Genomic DNA, 13,012 nt, shown 5'->3' with positions numbered 1-13,012 from the left:
GAGACGAGATGTACGCTTTTATAGTATATAAGCCGGCAAATAAAGTGACGGCAAGAATATAGTTGCAGATAGAGAGATTGAAAATATAGACACGGATAATCGAGTCAAGCGGGCACCTTAAGTAAAGTGCGTGAATCGTTGTGAATTATAGCGTGTGTTTAAGTTAAAGTGACTGTGGAAATTAAGTGTATTGCAAAGTTGAATTGAGAAAGAATAAACTAGTTTTATTTAAGAAAGGACTTGTATCGCAGAAGTTTCTCGGAAATAATTTCTACGGAAAATTAACAAACGAACACAGACGTAACAATATGTTAAAGCGAAATATGTCTACAAATGTGTGTTCATTATCTTCTATTTCCATTGCGATTGTGTCGTTCGATGTTATCTGTTCAGGTGGCTCATAAATTCTTAAATCTTATCTTTATTGAGCGATATTACCAAAGACAAAATCCAATATTTTATTGCCTGTATGAATTAAGTACGGGAAATTTATTTTATTTTAAAATCATTTCAAGCTAATAGAAGTTTGCAAATTAGTTTGAAAAGTATCCACAAACTGCATAAAATATTCAACTTGAAATGTCACATACACAAGGGGGGGGGGTGTAGTCTGAAGCTCGCACACAGTTTAAGAGTTCTGTTTGGGAAATAAACTATCGAAAGTGTAGTTAGGTAGACATGTTTGTTGCTATGTGATATTGCATCGTAATTCAAGGGCGTAGTCACGGTTTTAAAAGTGGGAGGGGGCTTATGTGTTTAATAAGAGTTAAAAATAGATGCATGCGTACCGACTATGGTAACTATTAAGGCTGAAAATCAGGGGAGGGCTCCCCCCTCCCATCCTGTCTACACACTTGTCATTTTACTTTAGCATCAATACAATACCTTAACAAGACCTCTGTGTAGAAGCTAAAGCGTCGACTTCATTTCTTTCAACAGGCAGTTGTAGTCCATTATTATAGTTCTCAAACCTACTCTGCCTAAAGTTCCACTGAAACAACAAAAATACAACGGACCAATCTATTTTCGCTCACGACAGAACTAAATTTAAGAAAATAGTTGGGTGTAAAGAAGCACTTTTACGTTAACTTATGTCCTCAACATAAAATTGAGAGGAGTGTTAATAATTACGTGATGTTTGTTTTAGGTCGTGGGATGTTCATTTTACGGTCTTCATCGTGCAGCTTTGAAGACACGAACACCGTACGTTGTCTTCTGCGTTTGGTTGTTATTGTTTATTAATGTCTGTATCACTATAATCGCAACGTATAACTATAAAAATTGCCGGGATACCATCTAGGTTTGCGCTTCATGTTCATTCTGTACAGATTTTCTAAGTTGTACTTTGGACTATTTTGTGTTTAGCTCTCTTTACATGTGTTATTCTTTCTAGAAATGACTAAATTAGAAGTATAATGATAATAATACTGTATATTTTAAATCTTCGAATTGTATCAAAAATCTTAAATCGTGGACGTTTTAGGAAACAATTTAAAATATTTAAGAAATTCGTCGATGTTACCGAAAAGAGTGAATAACTATTTGAAACATTAGAATTATACACAGCGTTTTTACTTCGGAAGGTAATAGTAAGTCAAACACATATTATGGATTCCTCCCCATCGGATTTAGTATTCCCTCTGTTGCCATAGTAAACTAGGCTAGAAAGTATTGAACGATGATTTTTCAGCTGAATTGTCCTTCAACAAGATAAGCAACGGACCTGAAAATAGGAGAACTATTGATTCAAAATTAATAAACCAGTTTCGTTGACATTATGTCTTTATATAATTAAAACCTCTAGAACATGAATTTTCAAATTTAAAGTGGTCAGTTGGGGCCTGACTTAGTTATATTGTCTGAAAGTCTTGTGTTTGGCAAAGAAAAAAAGATACTCCATAACGAGCGTATAACCACCCCCACATCTCTGTCACTGATACGCCTCTGTACATTTACGGGGCATGATTCTGATCACTCGGTGTATAAACGTTATGAATGAAGAGGACCCTGTCTTGTTTTAAAATAAGAGCACCATCAGGCTTTATTTGCGTGATGAGTTAATGTTCGTGTATACTAAGTGGTCCAGGAGTGTTTTATATGATATCGGTAGCGTAACATTGAGTGTGTTCGGCTCTCCAGACATGAACCCGTCCATCATTAGCAGAGGGTTGAAATTTGTTCATGAAGAGCCCAGACACCCAGTGATGTTGCTACAAAACCACAGAAGAACTGTGGAGCGAAAACAGGTCTTCTCGACGTTAAGATGGTTCCATAAAGTGTTTGGTCGCTGAATAACTCCAGTTGCTGTTCTAAAGTCCGTATTAAGCCCATGTTTAATAGTCAGTAAGTGGTGTAGTCACTTCCTATGACCTTACGCGCGCTGTCTAATGTATAAACCAACTGACTTGCAGCGAGTCCACGATTGCGGTCTTGGATATGCCAACTTAAAATGAGCTGTAATCTCAGTCTGTAATTCTACCCAGAATTCCCTCCCACTATGGACTGGTAATGCTGTCACACATCTGTATAAAAACTATAACCAAAATTGAAGCTAAACCAAAACAGCAAATCGGAAAAATTACGAAATGTGAAGATGAATGAAATAATTATCGGGGGTTGGTAATACGTAGAAAATACGTCGTAACAGCTTTGTATTTAATATGCTGATTTTTGGAATTATATTTGGGTGAAATTTTCCGGACAATATTAAATGTTTGCTTCTTTAATGTGTGTGTTATCTGGTTTACAAGAGGTTACACAGTTTGCACATGTAAACTTCCGCTGAGGTTAAGTACGTGTTTCCATTATTAGCAAACAAGTCCAAGGTCAACGTTTTGTGAAGCAAGTTTTTAAATGCAGGTTAGTTCCTGACCTGATTGTTGCGGTTTGTAACCACACCAGTAATATGTATATATGACAGAAAAATGACCTACACTATCTTTTTTTATGTGTTGAGAATTCTATGCCATTTCTAGGGCAGTTATTTGGAGCATTATTGGCATGTTATTGTCTTTATACATAAATTTGTTTAAATCATCATAATTTTAAATTTCATTTTCTTCAGATTAACTAATAATAATAATATAAACTGAACAAATCGTGAACACCATATGACAAAATGATGTACTCTTAATTCCAAACATAGTTTTTGTTAGTAAGTCAATTATTTAACTCAGTCACGACGAAACAAGTTATTGGATAAGATTTACACGTAAGCGTGCACGTAATTAATATGCTGGTTTTGGGAATGCATTCAAGTAATTTTCCGCACAATATTAAATGTTTGCTTCTGTGTTTGTGTGTGCGCGCGCACGTGTGCAACTATAACTGTTTTAATGTTTTCTTTGTTCAAAGCTACGCAATGGACCATCTGTACTCTGTCCACAGCGGGGAATCGAATCCCCAATTTTGGCGTTGTAGCTCCATAAACTAAGCATCGACCCGCCAAATGACACGTGCAATTTAAAATAGAATATTAGAAAGAAAGTTAACGAAACGCTTGTATTTAAAGGTTACCTTCACTGTGGTTGTTTATTCGTATTATTGTTACGTCTGGTTTATTTATTCCACAAGAGTTGCACTTTTTTTGAGATTTCAAACACTTAATGTATAACGTTGGCGCATTCCGACAACAATTTACCAGGCTTAAACTTGGCAAAATTGAGCCTTTTGATCTGACCTATATTTAGGACAAAATAAGCAAAAAAGAAATCGGGATTTGATATACACTTTGTTTCCTGTCGCCAAACGTTATGGTAAACGACGACTGGCGGCGGTATGAGATTATTTCCAACGCATGAAGAAGCAAAGGCAAGAAATTTGATAATGTATGTGAATTACTGCACAAAACTATACAAAATAGAACACATCCGAGAAAAAGAAAATACATTTTAGGTTGAATTTGGGCAGGTTTACAATATTTTTGTTATTTTTCGAATTCAGAACGCCGAATAAGAGACTTTGATAATATGGGCTCGATACGGTTTGAAATATTAAACAAACCCGGCACTGGGTATATTGTTTATCTATAAATTTGGTAGTGAAAGAGATAGAATAGGTGTTATTTGAGTATTTCTCTTTTTTTCTATTTAAGGTTATTAAAAAACGAGAAACTTGCGTCTTAGGAACGTCTATAAAACATCCGACTTAATGATTCAGTACATCCTTTTACACAGGTGTTTCTTCTTAGTCGATACACCGTTTTGGTATATGTGACTAAAAACGCAACTTGCGTCTTAGGAACGTCTATAGAACATCCGACTTAATGATTCAGTACATCCTTTTACACAGGTGTTTCTTCTTAGTCGATACACCGTTTTGGTATATGTGACTAAAAACGCAACCTTCGGTATTGGCCTACTTCGTCATCGTAAGGTGTTAACCCTTCAACGCAATTCAGCCCACGTGCCGAAGGGTGGGTTTTGTTCGTATTCTGCCCACTTGGCCTTTGGGACCGGCTAGGATGTTATTGGTTAGGCGAACCTTAAAAGTCGTGAACAGTGTAAACCTTTGTATGGGTGAAATCTTACCAACCAATATTATAAATCATAATTCACCAGCAAACGATTAGATTGGTATTACTTTGGTTCATGAGCTTACCCGTTGACTAGTTAAAGTTGAATGTAGGCAGCTTAATAAGTGCATTTTTATTCTTTTATAAAGGTTGTATTTTATGTAATTTTTGTACTGGATATCAATTGTGCGATAAAGTTCTGATTTAATTTTCAAACTGACATGATTAAGATATTTTGTTTTGTTTCTATGTTTTACAAGTAGCTATATTTCTAGGAATAAATAACTTAATTGAAAAAAAAACGAAAAAAAGACGGAGGCATTATGATTTTAATCTTAAATAAATGGTTACTTCTGTTCATGGCCTACCCTACTGAAGAAAATATAGGGGGGAGAGGATTTAATATGATAGATACAATTTGGTAAACCTACTGAACTGAAGAAAAGATGGGAGTTTAATATGATAGATACAACTGGATAGAGATGAATGCGGGTAATTCAGAAAAGTGTCAAAAAGTAAGGAAATTGTAAAAATACAGAAACGGGTGAAAAGTTAGAGAAATTATGGACAACTATATCAATTTATTATTAATGTGTGCATTCTTCTCAGGAACATTTTATAAAGTTTGAACAACTATATCAATTTATTATTAATGTGTGCATTCTTCTTAGGAACATTTTATAAAGTTTGAACAACTGTATCAATTTATTATTAATGTGTGCATTCTTCTTAGGAACATTTTATAAAGTTTGAACAACTGTATCAATTTATTATTAATGTGTACATTCTTCTTAGGAACATTTTATAAAGTTTGAACAACTGTATCAATTTATTATTAATGTGTACATTCTTCTTAGGAACATTTTATAAAGTTTGAACAACTATATCAATTTATTATTAATGTGTACATTCTTCTTAGGAACATTTTATAAAGTTTTATGTCGCTAACTGCATGGCTTAGAAAATTTACAATTGTGATAAAGAAAGTGTCGGGGATCGAGATGTGCGCCGTCATTTGGTATAGTGACTCGTAAAGACGATCAAACCGTTTGTTTATGAAATAACCAGCGTTCCATTTTATGTTCTTAATGTTTTACTGCTCCGTTAACGGACAACACTGCAAGACGGAAACTTTCGTATTTGTGTGCCTGTTTTAATGGGGAAGTGAGACCTAATACTAGATGTCAGTAGCCCTTATTGAGAAAGGTGTCTTTAAGCGAACGTATCTTTAAAATTATGAAACTTCGTCTATTGGAGCTGTTATATACTTCTACCTTTTTGAATTATAAACTATTTTTGTGAATATTTCGTCGAATCTGTGATGAATTAGTACGTAAACTATTTGTAAACAAAAACAAAAAAAATTAACAAAAATATTTTTAAATATTTATTACGGACCCTGGTGACAAACCGACGTGTTTTGCTTCTTATTGTGATCTTGCGTGCTACATAGAATAGGGTGAGCGTTAAGTTTAACTCAATCAACCTACGTTCTTGTTTTTGTATCCGAATTATATTATCCGTCCATATATCTGATTGTACATGTAGTTTTATATAAAGTTATTAAAGACTTGTGTGTTATTTTGTTTTAATCAGCTTTCACTATTATACATTTCATTTCATGCACAACTAAGTCATTCTTCTGGATTCGCTTTTATCAGCCAACATTGTTGTTCATGTAGTGTTTAAAAGTAGAGGTTATTCAATCATTTTAACTAACCGGTAATTTATACATGCAGGTTTATATTCATTGATGTTTTAACATGCATTCAATGTTGTCCTTGTAGTCGTACCTTAAGAGCAATGCTGATTGTAGCAGATCTGATAAGAATTATTTTATAAGTTTATTAATGCTTCTCTTTCGTCATTGGCAGTATTATGAGATTTAGGTTTTCTGTTGTCTTCTTAGCAACAATCCAAGGCATTACCAAATATGATTGTATAAATATTAGAAAAATTTAAATCTTTAACAAAATTAGGAAGTCTTGCCATTTTCTGAAATAGTTCAATAAGTGGAAAAAGTATCCACAAAAGCAACTTGTTTTCCTGAGGGGGATAGTGAAAATTTTAAGCCTCTAACTCGCATGCCTTTGTCAAAGAGTAGTAGGAAAAATTAATTAGTTTATCTGGATCATTCAAGAGGGTTGTAAAACAACTCTGTTTTAATTGAAGTTGTTTAATTTCCTTTAACAATTTCAACCTAATTTTAGATAACTTTTGTTTGCATTTTCTTCAATTAACCGAATTAACTGTTAATAATCTACCAAGCGAAGAGTGTTAGCTTATGTCTTAAAATTTTCTATATCTTTCTGGAAAAAAAAGGTTAGGTGAAAAGAAAATCACAAAAGATTGAACTATTTTTCATAAAATTGGAGATCTCTCAGTTTTGCCAAAAGATGTAAAATTTTCTGATATTTGTACAACCTTATCTGGTAATGCTTGGATTGTTTACAAAAGTGCAATGGAAAACCTGGACCCTTTAATATTTCATAAGGAATCTTATCAGAGTCAATAACCTCTTCCTCTTGATCACCATATCTTGAAACATTCACATTTCAATTATATAATTTTTAATTACTTAGTAAGCCAGTATCGAGTTTTACATGTTGACATAACACACACACACACACACACCGACATTATATCATGCTTCCTAACATAACACCCCTCTTCCCTCGCCGATATTGTACAATGTTGGCCTGAGTGTCTTTACTGAGGGCACAAGTTAGTGAATGAACTCAGCTTCTGTCGTATAGACCGGTCTGGGCAAGAAACCTGAACGTGTTGAGAGCATAGACTTTTCTTTTTAAACGACCCTTAATAACACGAAATCTTGTGTGTTGGCTGATCTTTTATAATTGTTAAACGTTTTAAAATAAGTTAAATGCTCATGTGTTTGGTATTAATATGATTTAAACTGCTGTCATTTTAGTAGAACAACGTCTTTTCTTTGAAGTAATAGTCATAAACACAACTAAGAAGACAGCGATAGTAATCTTACCATTATGCATTGTTGATTATAGCATTTAGTGATTTTTTCGATTGTCACGTATGTCAGAAAATTTCGAAACAAAGCTGTAAATGTTGCATCAATTAGGCTTAGCTTTTTTTTTTCTCACTATCAAAATATCTCGGGATGTGGAAAGACGTGTTATCTCGCTTCTTTTTAAACTTTGAATATATTTGGAGTCCCTTTTTGGGTAGACTCGGATTTACGGTTATTTATGTATATTATATCTGGGTGAGAAAAGTGCTTTACAGAATGATAGATTCCTAGGAATACTATAAAGGTTGACACAAGCTGAAGCGAAGTACGTTAATAAAACCTTTCAAACGTTTTGTGATAAAATTAAGTCAAAATTAATTAAACTCTACACCAATAGAAGTATTAGCATAAAGAAGATTTTTTAATTGTGTTTATGGATGAAGCTTTGACTAGGAGGCTTCTTTGGGTTATGACGGTGTACTTTCTGTACCAAGAAGCCAAAAAAATTACTTAACAGTTGTTCCTCTATTATGTGTCAGTGCTTGGAAAAAGAAAAGAAAAATTGCCTTTGGTCAAATAAAATGGTTTGTTTCATCATGTTTGTCAGTAAGTGAACTTCTATAAATACCCATCTGGCTTTGAAAGATTAAATTTATTTCTGAAAAAAGTTGTTTACTAATAGGATTTCGCTAACGTGCTTACAGTGCCTGCCAGTTAGCAAGACTACATTTTTACAAAGTACTTTATAACTTTTTGATAATATAAGCAATAACTTGTTACTGCTGTTTAAAATTATTAGCTAGCTCTTAAGTCGCTGTTTTAATAATAGAAATAATTATAGCTACAGGGTACTTTTACATTAGTTTCCAGTATGCAAAGTTTAATGTTAGCATTTTTCGTGCACTTTGTTAGCGTTCTTCCTGTATGTTTGTTATAAAAACTTAATTGTATACAAATTGTAGGGAATTATGACCTTAACTATTACCACTTCAGAGTTTTCCATGTAATAGATACCTACTGATGAGCAACTTTTCCCATTTTATAATTTCATCATGACTACTAGTTTTATTAAGTTTCGTAATTTTTGTGTACGGGTGGCCTTTGCACTTTACAGTGCACTATTTCTTTTCAAATGTAGGTTTTAGATTTCCCATTATATGTTCGTTTTGTTAGTGGGTGTCGAGGTGGCAATCGAGTAAAATGAACTTGCAGAAACTACAAGTTTCCTGTTTCTCAACAGCTGGAAACCGCCTAACTAACTGACTTATTTTGAAAAAAAACTGTCGTGGGATATCAGGTTCAACTTGTATTATCGATTGGTAGATATATTTTCAGAAACACAGCTGTCATTAAACTCGTTGCAAAAGTAAAGTGTTCAGACTTGGACCCGAGACCTATCGAACACCTAGCGAGCGCTTTACCAACTGAGCTGGTGGGCTAATAAGTACTTTTTGATTACTCAAACTAGCACACCAGAAGAAAATACAAGTACGTGAGATCTTCAGTAGCTTCAACAATATTTTTTTTTTTTTAGGTGGGGCGTAAACACCTGTGTGATTACGAACGTAACAAGTCAGCCATCCGTTCCTTACAATACAATTGTGCCCTTATTTAGAAATGCAACATGGTAAATAAAAGATCTGCGGAAATGTATTGGGCGGGTTCGGGCATGCTGTTTACAACATAATTGGGTAGTTTCCAGTGTGTGTGTATGTGTGTGTGTATATAAACTGGTTCAGATTCACTGATACTTAAGGAAGTTTTTTTTTCTCCCTCTTTCTGGATTAGGTAACAACAACAAAAATGACTGTACAGCAGTTGATTTTTTTCATTAAAACTAAGTCTGTTAATGAAGAGAACCACAACAAACTTGTGGGGTTATGAATCTAGACTCACTCTGTTCTAATTGTAAAGGTTTTTAATAGCTAATTAGTTATGTCTTCGTATTAAAACTTAGAAATTGAACTGTTGTCAATTCCATTATTTAGAGAGAGAGAAAAAAAAGGGTGATACTGTATACTTACTTCGGTTCATGTCAGTCTTATCACTCAATCACTGCCCCCTGGTGATTGTTGTGATGAACACAAAAAGTTTACATTTCCAGACTTCTGTGACATAAGGATTACTAGTTCATCTTGTTGGTCAATTCGCCTAAACCCAAAGATAGTGTAAGCATTGTAGACAATTACTTTCACAAGTTTGAACTAGTCGTTCATCGATCTCGTGTTGCTGTGCGTAGATAATAAATCTGTGCCTTCAACATCCTTATTGGTTATTTCTAACTAGAAATTTGTTTATATAATTCTAAACAACTTGCATCTCTGAAAATCATAATTAACTCTATCTGTGGTTGCCGTTGTTGTTGTTGTCTTGATACTGAATACTCAAGCGTTTCTATTCTGCAAGATTACCAAGGCATGAACAATAGCATAATTAAGTTTCACTTTAGAAATGCAATCTTGATTTTAATGGAATTTCAAAGTATGAGTCATATTTTCCTTTGTAGTTACATATACTGTTTCAGAATGAATGAGACTTGGATTAAACACCTCAGTTGCTACGTAATCAATTTAACTTGCAAAGATGCATCTTCTGAACGTTGTACGTGTTGTGCCACAAATAGTAATAGTTTTCACCCTAAATGAAGGTGCAATGCGACATTTTCTAACCTCATTAGTGTACAATTTGAAGAAAGAGTAATAGTTTTAAGGCTGTGTGTATGTGTTGTTACTGTTTTATCTCAAAACGACACAATGGGCTATCTGTATTTTATCTGCAGCAGGGAATCGAAGCCTGGATTTTAGCGTTGGAAGTTCGTAAACTTACCACAGATTCACCGAGAAACGTGTGTAGGTCTGAATCTATCCTCTTTCTCCTATTTTTTTTTGTTTTTTGTTTTTTGTGGGAGAATGAGTAATAAAAGTTTGTAGCAAGTGTATTCTTAGATTTGCAAGTAACGTCTCGGATAGCATTCACAGAGATTCATTCCACTTCAGTTTCTTGATCGTCAGTTTTTATAACGTATATAATGTTTTTGTTGTTGTTTTTGTGTATGTGGTGTTTGTGTGTGTTTGTCCACCAACATCCTGACAATAATTTTGTTTGTTTGCTTATGTGAGTAATGTGTGAAAAAGATCAAACCATGAGTACATTCAATTAAGAAAGCAACACAGGACTTTATAAACTTGCTTTTATTATTATTATCATCATAAACTGTGACTGGAGTTAAGGAACCTGTGTTCCACATTAATCTAATTCGAACCAAAAAAAACAAGTTGTATAAGGTTTTTCTATATGAAGCCGCAAGTAGGTTTGCATGACATACAAAGAAGAAAGGTGAAAATCGTAAAAATGCAACAACAGTTTAGAAATGAATAAATTAAAAAAAGTAAATGCAACATTCTGTCATCGGAGGTGTATAGCACAGCAACTTGGAAATTTCAGATTATTTAGGATATTGTTACTTCTCTGATCGTTAGTTAATTTTCCGTAAACATTCTTTCCGAAGAAACTTTAGCGATACAAGCCCTTTCTTAAATAAAACCGGTTTATTCTTTCTGAATACAATTTTGCAATACACTTAATTTCCACAGTCACGCTATAGCAAACGCTATAATTCACAACGAACGACTCACGTGCTCGACTCAATTGTCAGTCTCTATCTCAGTTTGCAGTTCAATTACATTGTTGCCGTCACTTCTTGACGGTCTTATATACAAGAATACCGCATATCTAGTAAACACTCGAGGCTTCAAGAAGGGACATGAATTTTCTAGAATCTCATGACGTGTTACTAGCGTCGCGTGACTTCCGCTGTCGTAACAATATCAACTAATTGAAAAGCAGTACTTGTTATGTTGTGAACGCCTTTTCCAAGCTGGTAAAGCAAGATTATAATTAATTATACTTTTCATAACACATTAGTATTAGGCTTAACATATTTGAATTTTTTTATATAAACCCTTAGGAATTATTATTGTTATTATACACTTCTCTAATAGGCATAATACTAATGTTTTTTGTTGTTGTTTTTTTAACACCTAGACCACCCAAAACAGCGCATATGACATTGTTGTTTTCATATTTACAGTTTGGTTCTGTTGTAAAATAATGATAAATCAAATAATTTTTTGCTTTTTTGTTTGAAATGTCTGATTGAAACCCAAGGACTCGTCTAAACACGTCACAGTACATTACTTTTCTTCGGTGTGTGTATGATTGTTGAATATCCTAGATACTATTTATCTCCCACCTAGCAGTCGGCTAATATATGATAGCCAAGTATGCTGATTTGTACATTTTATTTCTGATTTGCTAAAAATTCACCGCTGTAAAAGAAACTCTAGTCTGTATATCCAAAATAAAGGGCGACTAGTATCGATATTTCTTGTGTAGCATCATAAGCAAACAGAATATATCTCGGACTTTAAATATGTGTCATGTATAAATGTAAATACCATTTTTATTAGTTGTATTGTAATTCTTTTGCTCTCCTTTATAACCATTTTCTTGTGAAATAATATACTGGGGTGGATCGAATATGCCTTTAAATTTTGTACATATTTTCCCACATTAATTTCATGAAGGGTGTATATTTTGGCATATACAGTGATAGTAGTATTTGTGTTTTAGAAAATATAACCAACAGTGACATGCCAATAATTAGAAAAGCGAGAAATCAAACTGCTTGGTATGAGTGCAGTAGTACGAGTACGAAACGTCTCAAAGCCAATTATGTAGCGTGAAAAATGGTAAACAAAAAATAAATAATAATATCTCTAAGCCCAGGTGAAGCAACATCTAAGTTGTTATCACGATATCATCGGCCTCAGCATACGTAAAACGAACCTGGATTGTTTTTAACCATTTCTTCTGCATAAATTAATAAACTAGGATGTGAGGTAGTGTGCTGAGAAAAATAAACTTCAAAGGTAGACCAAGACTTATTACAAAAGTCGGATGTAATTCACGGGCGAATACAACATGTATCCGGCACGTAATCTCAACATGACCAATTTTGACACCAGAAAAATAGAAAACTGTATATCGCTGCTTTGTATCTGCAAGAAGTTATCTTGGTTACTGTAAGTATAACCACACAGGAGCCCAAAATATCCAGTTTTTTTAACCTTTAACCCCATAAAAATCCTTAAAAATTCCTAAATAAAAAAAAATGAAAAAGGAATGGTGATCAATTGAAAAGTATTTGGAAGAAGAAGAAACAATAGAAAAACAGTATGTGATATTACACATATGTACAAGATCTGGTGACTATAAATAGATATGGAGAGGGAATATATATATATAAGATAACATAATATTTTGGGACAACATGGGACCTATTGGTCCATCTCAGCTGTTCCATCCTACAAAACTAAATTAAAATTATTAAACAAAAAAAAATAATAAAATTTTAAGCCCATCCTTTTTCATTAATATACTTATCAATCTTTTTCTTAAACTCACTTAAATTTACTGCCTCTACAACATCTGAAGGCAATTCATTCCAAAGG

At 33.6% G+C, this 13,012-nt stretch overlaps 1 protein-coding gene across 3 annotated transcripts in view; it reads left to right on the top strand.

Annotated features, from left to right (window-relative positions):
• The window catches only part of LOC106470411 (CD109 antigen-like), a 77,369-nt gene that overhangs the window by 11,194 nt on the left and 53,163 nt on the right, over window positions 1–13,012 (top strand). The window contains exon 1 of one of the 3 annotated variants that reach the window (XM_022399000.1): window positions 12,509–12,583. The exons of the other annotated variants lie outside the window; for them this stretch is intronic. The gene's annotated coding sequence lies outside the window, so the exon portion shown is untranslated. Of the gene's footprint in view, window positions 1–12,508; window positions 12,584–13,012 lie in introns of those variants that run through there. 3 annotated transcript variants of the gene reach the window in all.

Source organism: Limulus polyphemus, unplaced genomic scaffold, assembly GCF_000517525.1.
Source record: "Limulus polyphemus unplaced genomic scaffold, Limulus_polyphemus-2.1.2 Scaffold3986, whole genome shotgun sequence".
Taxonomy (NCBI): domain Eukaryota; kingdom Metazoa; phylum Arthropoda; class Merostomata; order Xiphosura; family Limulidae; genus Limulus; species Limulus polyphemus.
This window is presented reverse-complemented; position numbering and strand designations above follow the sequence as displayed.